The sequence below is a fragment of the Bufo gargarizans genome, chromosome 4 (genome assembly GCF_014858855.1).
Source record: "Bufo gargarizans isolate SCDJY-AF-19 chromosome 4, ASM1485885v1, whole genome shotgun sequence".
Lineage (NCBI taxonomy): Eukaryota > Metazoa > Chordata > Amphibia > Anura > Bufonidae > Bufo > Bufo gargarizans.
Genome location: NC_058083.1, coordinates 30510421 through 30524495, shown reverse-complemented (window position 1 = coordinate 30524495; position 14075 = coordinate 30510421).

Below are 14075 nucleotides of genomic sequence, written 5' to 3'. Positions count from 1 at the left end.
CACTACCTCCCCGAGTCGGGAGTGGGTAATTGCCGCTCGCCCCCTCCTTAACTTAGAAGCTTCTGCTTCAATACTTTGTCCCACATTTCTGCTCGATCACATTGAATTTCATCCATTGACCTCCTTTGGATGTGGTATCCCTTTCTCATGCTCCCTCTCCGGCATGGAACCCTGATTCGCCTCTTAAAGTGATCAACATGGTAGGAGCAGAAAATAACATCGAAAGTTGATAGACAAGATATACAATTTGATCGTGAACATCACGTTGATGTGCGAAATGGTGGGGCAGTATGTGTGCACACGCATACACGTACTGACTGATGGGTCTGCCCCCTTTAACTTCTGGGTCTCCAAATGGGGCACATGGCCTGAGTTTGCCCTTTACACCTTGAGGTGCTGGCCTGCATTGCAGCCAGTCTATTGTCTGAATTTTTTTTTTAGCACAACTGGAGGGGGTTTTAACTGGTTATATTTCTCAATGTTTTGGGGTGTACCCTAATTTAAACAAAAAAAATTAAAAAATTAAAACTGAAGGCTACCTTCTCCTCCTCCACCGCCGCTTCCACCTACACCGCCACATCCACTGCCTCCTCAAACTCCTACTCCATATGGATATCATCCTCCTAGATCAAGATTATTATTTTTATTTTTACGTATTTTATGTTATTTAAAGTAATTTCCCTATCCACATTTGTTTGCAGAGCACTTGCCATGCTCTTAACCACATTTTGCTGCCATTTGCAGCCCTCTAGCCCTTTCCATGACATTTTTAGAGCCATTTTAGTGCTCCAAAGTTCAGGTCCCCATTGACTTCAATGGGGTTCCGGTTCAGGGTCAAGTTCGGGTCCCGAACTCGAACTTTTTTGTGAAGTTCGGCCGAAACCGTTGAACCCGAACATCCAAGTGTCCGCTCAACTCTACTTATGACATATATGTTTGCAGGTAAGTTTAGCTGTTCTATTTTCATGCTTTATCATCTCTTTTATAAGAATTTTACAATTTGGGGCAACATCTGCATGGATTTTGTATGTTCTCCCTGTGTATTGCCAGGGTGTGACTGACTCCCTTGTTTCACAACCTTCCCTGCACCTTCAGTCCACTGTATAAGAAAAGCATATTGAAAGTGTTTGTCCTTTTTTTTACCTGAGGATAGCCATAGATCCCAGTTATCTCCGCTATGGACAGACTAGGGGAAGACATCAAGTGTCCGATAAAAGCCACCACGTTGTTCTTCTCATCGCAGCTGTAGTTAGGGACGGCTTCTTCTCCTGACAGTATACTCAGTGCACTCTGTACAGCTTTGTGTTCTAACACACCGGAGTCATAGATCTTGTATCCCAGAGTGATATTAGGTAAGAGGTCAGATCTTCTGTTTATTTCTTCTATGGCGAACATGAAGACCAGGAGATGTCTCGCTAAATGAAGAGATGGTCTACAAGATGTATAAACATGATTACAGTATATTGATCATGTGTCTGTATACCAAAGCCATGGATATTTTTTTTTTTTTCATTTCCATGCTCCATATTTCCATGTACAATGTTGTAGCCATAGATCTATGCAAACATTGGGGATACATTTAGAAACATCTCTTTCAGGAGCAGATAGACATTATTAAATTTAAAGACATAAGCCCATCAAGTTCAACCAAGGGATGAGTGGGGAAGCAAATTTTTGAAAAAAGAGAGTGAGACCCAGATTTCTGCATATATTTTTATAAGAATTAATGTTATTTACTTTTAAGAATTTATCTAAGTCCTTCATAAAACTGCCCACTGTTAATGTTGTGACCACTTCTTGAGGTAGACTATTCCATAGATTCACAGTTCTTACAAGTAAAGAAGCCTTGACCTCTCTGGAGACTGAGCTTTTTATTCTCCAGCTGCAGGCAGTGCCCCCTTGTCTTTTTAGGTTATTTTATATGGAACACCTTTTCACCATATTTTTTGTATGGCCCATTTATATATTTGTATAGGTTAATAATGTCCCCCTTTAGATGTCTCTTCTCAAGACTAAATCAATTTAATTATTTTAATCTTTCCTAAGACCCTCCAGGCCCCTCAACAATTTAGTCGCTCTTCTCTGTACTTTTTGCAGCTCCAGGGCATCTTTTCTATGGACTGGTGCCCAGAACTGAACTGCACATTCCTGGTGAGGCCACACCAACGCTTTGTAAAGTGGTAAATGTGTTAGTATTACATCCCGGTCACGCGAGTCCATGCCTCACCTAATACATGACAATATTTTGCTAGCCTTACAAGCAGCTAATTTTATGGCAGACACAGAGGCTTCGTATTGCATTCTCTTTCTTTACAGAAAATTCTAACAGCAAAAACAAAACAGGAAGAGAAAACTAGTGACATAGGCAACAAGCCACTCCCCCTTGTACAGCCGGTATAATAACCAGCCACTCCTCACAATCCTCCTCTTTCTTTGCTGCTCACAGGAGGAGATAAGTATATGCTTTTGCTCTTGGGCTGATTTATCATTGTTACTGGTTTTCCTGGTTATTACCTGTGAAGGATGCCCTTCTATGGTTGTCCGCATGTTTTCCTCTCCCTGCTTAAAGGAGACTTTTACTAACTTTTGAACCCTGGTCTAATTTGTGCCAGGTTGGGATGTGTTACATGTCTATGTGTATTGTAAAGGGTGGGACATTGTATATTTGAGTAAGTGATGTCTGGTGATTTCCCTTTGTCCTGAGAGATAATGGAATTACACCTCGGTTGTCTCCAGACAGAGGACATTGTGTATTGGGATAATTATGTTAACCATTTTACCATAATTATATCAAAGGCAGACGGGAGGATGTTATGTGGGTTGTAACCTTTGTGTTGTGGGTTGATGTATATTTGTTGTGGGTGTCTCCCTTGCATGGGAGCAGGGTATAAGAGAGATTGTATTTTTGAATGTGGTGTGCTTCCAGTAAAGTCTTGTTCCAGTATCCAGCTTTGGCTCATATGTGGAATTATTCAGCGCTACCAGCGATTTCTTATTTGGCGAATGGGGGATTCTTCAACTAATTGGAATTAAGGAATTACAAGGCGGTGAGATACAGTGATACCGTCACATTACCCCTCTTTATTTTCCCTAACCATCTGACCCTTTTTTCCGGCTCCCTACCTTGTCCAGTCTCCTCTCAGAGTGATTCGTTCTGCTCCTCTACCCTGCCTGTATGGCGCTTCCTGCCGGCTTCTCTCTTCTCCTCTCCGGCCATGACGCTGGAAATCTCGCGAGGCGAGCGCGTCCTGCTTTGTCCTCCGGGTGCTGGAAATCTCACGTGACTTCGGCGGCCAGTTTGCTAATACCACACGTCACTCAGGCACAGACCAATGCTCAGGCACTACCGCGCCAATTATCCCCCATTCCCTTAGGCCCAATATCTGAGGAACCTTTGGCCTTTAAAAAGTCAGTGGCAGATGCCATTGCCACGGCCATGGGATCCGTTTTTGCTACCATCTCCCACACTCTCTCACAAGCTCTCTTGGCACACTCCTCTGGTGCCCAGGGCGTGGCGCATAGTGCACGCTCGGCACATTCTGAGCTCTTCTCAATTGATCATCCCCATCATGATGCTCAGGCCTCCAGAACCCATGTGATCGGTGAAGTATCTCACCCCCAGGATAGCGTGTTTCAATCACGCAAAAGAGCCTTTCCACTACAGGCAGAACGGGCGCGGCAATGGAAATGTGCTAGAGCACAACCCGAGAGCGACTCCGACTCAGAAATCGGGTCAGGTGAGGAGGCTGAGGATGAGTCCGTTCATGATTTAGAGGACGGTATGGAGATGCAGGACCCGGGTCCTTCTACTTCGGCACCACCTAAGCTCCTCCCTTTAGGCACCCCCAATGATCCCCCCGCTACCGCGGATGGCACGATCACGGATCCCTTTGGGGATCCTCTATTTGACCCGGATGCCTTACACCATCCGAGGTCTGCCGAATGGCTCTTAGCAGACCACGTATCCAAATACCTAGAGACCTGGGTCCGCCGCCCGTTTAGCAAAGCGGCCCATAACAAGCTAAAAGCGGAATGTCCTAGGCCCTTAGTCCCTAATAAAGTGTGTGAGACCCCTACTGTGGATCCAAAAATGACCCAATTCCTAGACTAGGATGGAATCCCCATAAGGGATTGGATTCCGCTTTGAAGGCATGCCAAGATAAGCTATTGGATATCTTTGGTCCACTAGCAAAATTGTTTGATCTGGCGAAATCCGCCAGAGCTGAAGACAAGCAAGTTGACCCTGAGAAGCTCCGAGGTTGGGTGCAAAGAGCAATCTGTACTGCTGGAAGTGTCAACACTTCCCTGTCTATTGAACGTCGAAAAGCCATTCTCTTCAAAATTGATCCGAAGCTGGCGAACCTCGCCCTCACGGAACTGCGCAAAGACGCCCAGGGCCTCCTGTTCGGGGACTCTTTTATCAAAGAGTTAGGACGCTTCGTGGGGGCCTTCACGGCCCTAGACAAGGCGCAATCCTCTATGAGGGAAGTTTTTCAAGGCCGGGTCTCTACCAGGGCCGGCAGTGTCAGGGGCCGTCTGTCCGGCCGGTCCTCCAACCAAGCCCGTAACATAGGCCAAGGCTCCTTCACCTAATCGACTGGTTTCCATGGGTCGTCCTTCTAGGAGACGCGCCATCAATCCCCGTTCTTCCCTGCCCGTGGAAGACCCTGGCGCTCCCGAGGTTTCAGAGGAACTCCCGGCTCAAGACGTCCATATGGTAAGCCTACGGTTTTCTCATGTTTCTTCCGATACATCTGTAGGGGGCAGACTCCATCATTTTTTCCCTGCCTGGCAAGCCATCACCACGGACAGTTGGGTCCTCTCCACTATCAGGGGCTTCCAAATAGAGCTTGTAGACACCCCGGACCGTATCCCCACCCCCACCCAATGATATTATCTTCGTCCGACCGTGCCTTGGTCGAAGAGGAACTCTCTGCTCTGTTCCTCAAAGGGGCCATAGAACAAGCCCCCACCCCTTCACCGGGGGTCTTGAGCAAAATTTTCCTAGTAGAGAAAAAGGGTGGTCAGATGCGACCAGTGATCAACCTCCGCGCTTTGAATGCCTTAGTTCGCTACCGGCATTTCAAAATGGAGGGCATTCACCTCCTGCGAGATCTGCTCCTTCACGGGCATTGGATGGCCAAATTGGATCTCCAGGATGCATATTTAATGGTCTCGGTTGCGGAACATTCCAGGGACATTCTCAGGTTTCTCTGGAACAACGAAGCCTGACGCTTCACCTGCCTTCCCTTTGGCCTCTCCTCGGCTCCTTGGTGCTTCACCAAGTTGATGCGCCCAGTGGTGTCCTGGCTGCGGGGAAGGGGTGTCCGTCTGATTATTTATCTGGACGACATCCTCCTCATGGCCCAGAGTCGGGAGACGCTGCTGTCACACCTTCAATAGACAATAGACCTCCTTTCGCGACTAGGTTTCCTCCTCAACCTGGAGAAATCCTGTCTGTCCCCGTCCAGGCGCATGGAGTTTCTCAGTCTCCCCTTGGCAAAGGTTCGCTCGATTCGCAAGGAGTTACGGCGTGCATTAACAGCTGTCATTGCGCCACCAGGCCCGCATCATCGGCCTCCTTTCATCCTCCATTCAGGCGGTCTTCCCATCCCCCCTTCATTATCAGGCTCTCCAGCTCCTGAAGATAGCCCATCTTTGCAGGGGGGCCTCATATTCAGATATGGTGTCACTGGACGTGGAGACACGGGACGAGTTGACGTGGTGGATCCACAATCTGTCGGCCTGGAATGGCAGAGCCATCTTCGGGACCCAACCGGATCTCACGGTGGACTCCGATGCCAGCCTCCTCGGCTGGGGAGCCCACTGCAACGGGGTATCCACAGGAGGCCTGTGGTCATTGGAGGAGTCAGGCCTCCATATCAATGCCCTCGAATTGCTGGCCGACTCCTTTGCAATCCGGAGTTTTACGAACAACACCGTGGATGCTTGCATACGACTCCGCATGGACAACGTGTCCGCTGTACACTATGTCAACCACATGGGCGGCACTCGTTCCGCATTGCTGGCTCCATTGGCGAAGGATTTTTGGAATTACAGTTTTTCCAGGAATCTGCTCGTCCAGGCACACTATCTCCCCGGGCTCCACAATACCCAGGCGGACTGGAGTTCTCGCCACAGGTCGGACAGCAGCGACTAGAAGTAGAAGGTGGAGGTATTCTCCGCTATATCTTCTCTCTGGGGTCCCTTTGCCATCAACCTCTTTGCTTCCCGGCTCAACGCCCAACTCCCGCGCTTTTACAGCTGGTACCCGGATCCCACGGCGGAGTCTGTGAATGAGTTTCTCCAGGACTGGTCCACCTCGCTGCTTAATGCGTTCCCTCCGTTTGCCCTCATTCCCAGAGTCCTTTTTCAGGTCGGACTCCAGGGCGCCAAACTGGTTCTGCTGACCCCGTTTTGGAGGTCTCAAGTGTGGTTTATCCAGCTTCTGGAGTTGACAGTGGATATCCCCAGGCTGTTGCCGGCCCTTCCGGATCTCTTGTCGGGACCCCTCAGTGTCACCCCCTTCTTCTGGAGGGCTCATTACCACTGTTAGCTTGGAGGATTTTGGTGACCCCTGGGATTTCCAGGGACTTCCGATCTCGACTCGACACTTATTGGTTAACGCTTGGGCCCCCAGCACTAGACGCTCATATAGGTCCGCATGGAAGGTTTGGACTAGTTGGTGCGTGGGACGGGACTTGGATCCTGTTTCAGCACCTGTGACGGCCATTCTTCCATTCTTGATGTACTTATTCGAGGCCGGTCGGGCTCATCGCACCATCAATGTTTACAGATCAGCCATATCCTCGGCTCACCAAGGTTTCAACGGCTGCCCTGCTGGGCAACACCCTTTGGTGTGCCGTCTGCTTAAGGGTTCTCGCCTTGCGCGTCCTCCTAGGCCCAGGTATGCGGCTACCTGGGATGTCTTCTGCATTCTGTCTCTTTTTTTCCTGGAGGGTTCTCGCCTTGCACGTCCTCCTAGGCCCAGGTATGCGGCTACCTGGGATGTCTTCTGCATTCTGTCTCTTTTTTCCTCCTGGCCCTCTAACGCGGATCTCTCCCTGCGCCAACTGTCGGCTAAGTTGGTGTCCCTTTTGTGTCTGGCGTCCCTCAAATGGGTCTCCGACGTGCAGGCCTTGGATTTTTCCACCAGGTCTTTTACTCCGGAAGGGTGACCTTTGAGATCTCTAGACGCACCAAGACTGCATCTTGTTCGGTCTCTTACCCAAGTTTCCTGACTAGGCCAGCCTTGTGTCCGGTTTGCTGCCTGCGCGAATATGAGGCAAGGACGGCGGTCTACCAATCTTCTGCCTCTCCCAATCTTTTTCTCTCGTATCGCCCTCCTTTTGCTCCGGTGTCTAGCGCCACCTTGCTGGGGTGGACACTACCATCTTTACCGCACATTCCACCAGTAGTGCGTCCGCCACTTCAATGATGGTTTCGGGGGGAACGCTTGCAAGACATCTTGAAAGAGGCCGACTAGTCGCGTGAATCCACTTTTCGGGACTTCTACTTTCGCCCGTCACCTCATTTTTTTCTCCACGGTGGTCATGCAGCATTAAACTTGCAATGTGAAGCCTCCGTGTCTGCGATAAAATTGTGGATTTTACTAGTTTCACGACGTAAAGTCATGATTTTATAAAAGACACAGAGGCGAGTATTGACCCACCCGGTTTGCAACTCCCACCCATGCTTCCTCCTGGGGTATGGTAAGTATGAGATCTCAGGGGAAATGGTTGATTGTATCTTCCGTTGTATTGGCATATGTTTTCCAGCTATGCAGGATGTTCTCTCCCATGTTTAGTAGGGCGGCATTGATTTTGCATATTTTCTTCTCCTTCTCTTTTAGGTTGATTCTTCAATGATTCGACTGTCCGGATTCCTGTTTGTTCTTTCCGTGCGCTGATGGGCCTGCAGTTCTGAGGTTGCACCGGTGTGCTTCAGGTTCCAGTTTCATTTGGTTCAAGTTCCTGTGGGGTGTTTGTTTCGGAGTCCCGCGGTTCCAGTTCGTTGTCGGCCTGTTCGCATGGCATGATTACAAAGAAAGAGGTGGATTGGTTATTATACCGGCTGTAACCGGGGGAGTGGCCTGTTGCCTAGGTCACTAGTTTACTCTTCCTGTTTTGTTTTTGCTGCTAGAATTTTCAGTAAAGAAAGAGAATGCAATACTTGCCTCCGTGTCTTTAATAAAATCATGACTTTCCGTAGCGAAACTAGTAAAATCCACAATTGACATTGTATGCTGTTATTTAATCTACGATCTAAAGGTACACCCAAATCCTTCTCGAAAAGTGATTCTCTCCATGTTACTTCCCCTAGGACATTTTATGCACTTAGATTATTACAAACTCAGATGCAGAACCTTACATTTATCCACATTGAACTTAATTTGCCAAGTTGATTAGAGATGAGCGGATCGAAGTTGATGAAGTGGAATATAATCCGAATTTCAGGAAAAATTTGATCTGCACTGAATCCGAATTTCCTCACACTTTGTGGTAACTAGAGATGAGCGAATTGAAGCTGACGAAGTGTAATTTGATCTGAATTTTAGGAAAAATTCTACTCGCAACGAATACAAATTTCCTTGCGCTTCGTGGTAACGAATCACATTTTTCCTAAAATGGCTGCTGCACGTGTGAGGACATGGAAAAAGGAAGTCTGGGAAGGCGGGATCACCCAGACGGACATGAATGCAGCCAGCCCTGTGATTTCACAGCCCTATAAATACGGCGGCCATTTTAGATTCAGACATTTTCCAGTGTTCTGAGTGCAGGGACAGACATGAGAAGGCGCTAGGGACAGCAATAGGAAAAACCTCATTGTGAAATGGAAAACTGAAAAAATAAATAAAATTAAGTGCTGTGAAAGGATAGGGAGGAATCACTTCACTGCATCTTAGTGCAGGGAGAGAAGTCAGACAGCTTTAGGGACAGTGCTAAAAAAGCGATTTACAAGTGCAGGAAAAGATTATTTGGGGATCCAAATAGCAATTATACAGGTTTATCATTCAAGCAAATTGTTCTTGTTATGTTAAAAAGCTTTTAGTGGCCTATTTTAGTTTCAATAGTTTTTTATTTTATCAAGTAAAAACAAAGGAGCATCACACCAGTCAGATGAGTGCATAAGCAAAGACAGTACAGCTGTGGTCGCAGCCACTATTGAACAATAACTGATGTCAGAGGTCTATCAAGTATATTAGACACAGTAACCGTACATGTCGACAGTAATACAGATGTAGCATTAAAGCACCTACAAGTGTAATCCATATTCCGCAACCTAGGCATTGCAGTCGTAATGATCTGAGAGCACACAGACACAAAAAAGAGTGAACCTGTAGTCACTGTTTAGTGACAGCCAACAATTTAAACAGAACCAAAAGCTGTGGGTTACCACAGAGCAACCTAGGGTAAGGCCACGTCTTGAGAAAAGGAAATAATGGAGAGAGGGAAAGGAGGACACAGAAGGAGGGGGTTAAGAAGTACCCGAGTTGTATTCCAGTTGTATCTCCGCTGCTTCCACCGCTATCCAGGGTTCCTCCCTCAAGGGGAGTAGAAGGTGCTACGGATCCACTCACTCCAAGTCGCCTGCCTCAATTTTATGGGAATAATTGATGAGGGTAAAGAAAGTTCATACCTGCAATTCTGATTAATCTCTTGTATAACTTCGGAAATCGAAGGAGGGGTCTGGTTCTTCCAGTGTCTGGTAACAACCAGTTTGGCGCTGAGCTGAATATGGCCTGTGATGTGTCTATTCGGGAGCGATATTCCCTTAATCCCAATGAACAACAAGGCTAATTCTGGGGACGGGTCTATTTTTCGCCCCACTAGAGTAGAAGCCAAACGGAAGACTGTCTTCCAGTATTCATTGAGGATAGGACAAGACCAAAGGATATGGAGTAAGGATCCGCCTCCTCCACAGTTCCTCCAACAGTATGGCGATGTAGAAGGGTAAATTATATGAAGTCTCTGGGGGGTAAAGTACCAATGGAGGATGGTTTTTAGACCTGCCTCATAGTGAGTGACATACTTGAAATTTGATGTAATAAATCCAATGGCATCATTCCAGGAGTCATCTGGAAAGGTCCTATTTAGTTCCCTTTCCCATCTAAGGACAGGAGGGGATTTAACAAGTAGCTTTATCCCCCAGTATATCATATAGGTTTCTTGTGGAGTGTTTCCTAAACAGGGAGGGGAACCGAAATAATCGCATTACAGATGAGTTGACCTGCGGAGGGGATTGAAGGGTCTTTGAAAGAAAGTGACGTATCCTTAAATATGTGAAGAATTCAGAGTGAGGTAATGCAAAAGTACTTTGAATGGTAGCAAACGGGAAAATGGAGTGGCCTGCCATCAGTTGGGAAATAGTGACGATCCCTCTATCTCGCCATGGCGCTAAGTTAATGTCGGGTATGGACAACTCGATAGCCCGTGTGGAAGCAATTTTAAAGAGCTGGGATGATTCATCTTTCGATGTGTTATGAATGGTGGTCCACAGGGCTCCAACATGCGATATTGTGAGAAGAGTGCGTGCGGGGGAAGCAGGACCCCACAACAGGTGAATTAAGTAGTCTTTAACCGGAACATGTTGCAACGCATGGCTTTCAATCTGCTGCCACGCTTTTTCATTATTAGACGCCCACCATTCCCTAGCAAAGGAAAGGCCGATTGCTATAAAGTAATCTTTAATGTTAGGGAGACCTGCTACACCAGCACGCCTCCTTTTGGTCAAGAGTTCGCGAGCCACTCTAGGTTTAGAACCTCCCCATATGTACTTGCCTAGTAGTGCTTGGGCTTTCTGAAAAAATGCAGCTGGGATCGGGATTGGGAGGGCCCGAAAGATATAAATCAGCTTCGGCAAGGTCATCATCTGGAACGATGCAATCCTACCCATCCAAGAGACTGTCCGCATAGAGAAGCTTGCGAAGTCAGTAGACAGGGTGGTAAGAAGGGGGACATAGTTCTGTGTGTACAATAAAGAACAGGGGCGAGGTGATCTTGATTTCTAAATAGGAAATCTCTGCACACTGCCAGTCAAGGTCGTGGGAAGCTTTCAGAGTGGCTAAATCCGAGGGTGAAATGTTGATGGGGAGGGCCTGTGATTTCGAACTATTAATCTTATAATATGAGAGGGATCCATAATGGGAGATCACATTGAATGTGGCTGAAAGAGATTGTGAGGGGTTCGTCAAGGTGAGTATGATGTCATCAGCGTACAGGGTAATGGTGTGAGCCCTATCACCAACTACAATCCCAGATATGGTGGGCAAGGTTCTGATATGTTGTGCCAGTGGCTCCAGTGCAAGAATAAATAGAAGCGGGGATAATGGACAGCCCTGTCTCGATCCGTTAGTTATTATGAAAGGGTCCGATAGGATTCCATTAACCCACACTCTCGCCGAGGGGTGCGAGTATAGACTAGTGATGGCATGAATAATCTGACCCGAGAACCCCATCCATCGGAGAGTGGAAAAAGCGTAATCCCAGTGTAAGCGATCAAACGCTTTTTCGGCGTCCAAAGTCACTGCAAGCATTGGGAGGGAATGAACCTCTGCGAAATTAACCAGGTCTACAATGCGTCTGGTATTGTCGGAAGCCTGTCTTCCTGCCACAAAGCCGGTCTGGTCCGAGTGGATCAAGGAAGGAATCAGGGGAGAGAGCCTGCTTGCAATGAGCTTGGCAAAGAGTTTTATATCCGAATTTAACAGGGAGATCGGCCTGAAATTTTGTGGTATATCAGGGGGTTTGCCAGGCTTGGGTATTGTGACCACTAGAGCCTCAAGCATGTCTGCAGGGAAGGGGTCGCCCTCCATCACCCTATTAAACAGGCTTAGCAGGTGGGGGAGGAGGTCGGGTAGAAAATGACGATAATATTCGTTCGACAGACCATCAGGGCCTGGGGATTTACCCAGCGGTAATGATAAGACTACTTTGGTCAATTCCTGGGAGGAAACAGGGGTATTGAGGGACTGAAGTTGCGCTTCGGTTAGAGTGGGCAAAGACGCTTTGGATAGAAAGTCTGCCACTAGTGTCGGGTAGTCTTGCGGCAGAGGGGTATGGTCTTTTAAATTGTACAGGGTCTGATAATATAGTTTGAATTGATCAGCTATGTCTCTCGGGTCCATCAACCTCGCCTTTGTAACCGGGTGAAGTAAGTATGGGATTTTGGATTTGGCCTGTTGCTTTTTAAGCTGCTGGGCCAAGAGACGGCCCGCCTTATTTCCCTGGGCGTAGAACTTTGATTTCATTCTATGGAGAGATTTATGATAGTTTTGTAACAGTAAAGCACTCCATTTATTTTGCGCCACACGGAGGGAATTAGAGCCCTGTAAGGTGGGGGAGGACTTATTAATAGTCTCCAGATCCGTTATTTCCTTCAAGATCAACGCTATCGCCCTCTCTCTGTGCTTCTTTAAATTAATGCTCAATTTAATTAGGGAACCTCTCATGAAGGCTTTATGAGCCTGCCATAAAACAAAGTTATTCGAGACAGAGCCAACGTTGAACTTAAAGAACTCGCGGAGGTGGGCAGACATTTCCTTGATGTATTTAGGGTTATTAAAGAGAAAAGTGTTGTTTCTCCACACTGGGGCCCTATGAGATTGGTATTGTTCATCAAGAGTGATAGTGATGGGAGCATGGTCAGACCACTTTATCAGACCTATCTCTGAGGAGATGGTGTGGAGCAGGGAGGTATGGTCAACCATAAAAAGGTCTATTCTAGAATAAGAGAGATGTGGGACCGAGAAAAAGGTATAATCTCTCTCCAGGCTATGTTGGGCTCTCCACACATCATTCAATCCCTCTGACTGTAAAAAGGAGGCTATACCCACATCTTTTCTACGGGAGGGGGAGGAAGAATCTAAGGCAGTTTGCAGGACCGAATTGAAGTCTCCACAAATAATCAATTTACCTTGCTTAAGTGAGTTAACCTGACGCATGACTTTATGTAAAAACGCCAGTTGATGTGAGTTAGGGGCATATAGATTGACCAGAGTGTATACTATATTATTGATGGAGCACACTAATATCACATAACGGCCAGAAGGGGCTGTCTTGGAGGCAATTAGGGTGAATGCTACTGTGTTTTTAACTGCAATAAAAGTACCTCGTTTTTTCCTGGAGAAGTGTGAGTGAAAGATGTTTGAAAAGAGGCGATGATGTACTCAAAAGGCGTCAGCTTGGAGCAGGTGGGATTCCTGTACACACAGCACATCGGCGTGGGAAGCCAAGGCTTCAGCCCAGAGATAGGTTCGCTTTTGAGGGCAGTTGAGGCCTTTGACATTGAAGCTCATAATCTTGAGACCCATCTCTACACGATGAAGGACACCTATATGTTAGGAAAGCAAGGGAGATACAACTTCAGCTCAGTACAATACAATACAAAATGGAACTATAAAATCAGACAAATATTCCCTGAAATTACAGAGAAAAAGAAAAAAAAAGATCAACTCCCCTGGACGGAGAGGGAAGGGTCAAACAAACAAAGGGAGGAAAGAAAGAGGATTAGGACAGATTAGGATGGGAGGCGACAAATCCCGTCACCTAGACGAACTAGGGGCGAAAGTCCACTGCCAGGGCTGGCGAGGTAGAGAACAAGTAGAAGGAGGTAGGAGATCGCACCGATCCTGTGTAAGCAATAGAAAGCAGCCCATTATTAGAGTCTAATTGCCGTGTTAATTCCATCATCCGGTGGGTTCTATATATTCAAGACGTCCGTTCCTAGCAGGAGTAGTGCATACCAAGTAGAGGGCACGTATCCGTCCCTGTGGAGAATGGATAAGATTATTGTGAGACAGGGGGATTATCTCCAGTGGGTTTAGTGGATAAAGGGATACCCCAGAGCCGGAGGAGATGTTTCCCCTCATCCAGATTTTTGATCGCATGAACTTGCCCATTCCTGCGAATAAGAATTTTCAGGGGGTAGCCCCATTTATAAGGGACATCACAGTCCTGAAGAGCCGTAGTTATAGGTATTAGTTCTCTGCGACGGCGGAGCGTAAATCTGGACAGATCCGTAAAAAGCTTCACTGTTTCATACGGAGCTGGGAGTGGTTGCTTTCTTCGCGCCGC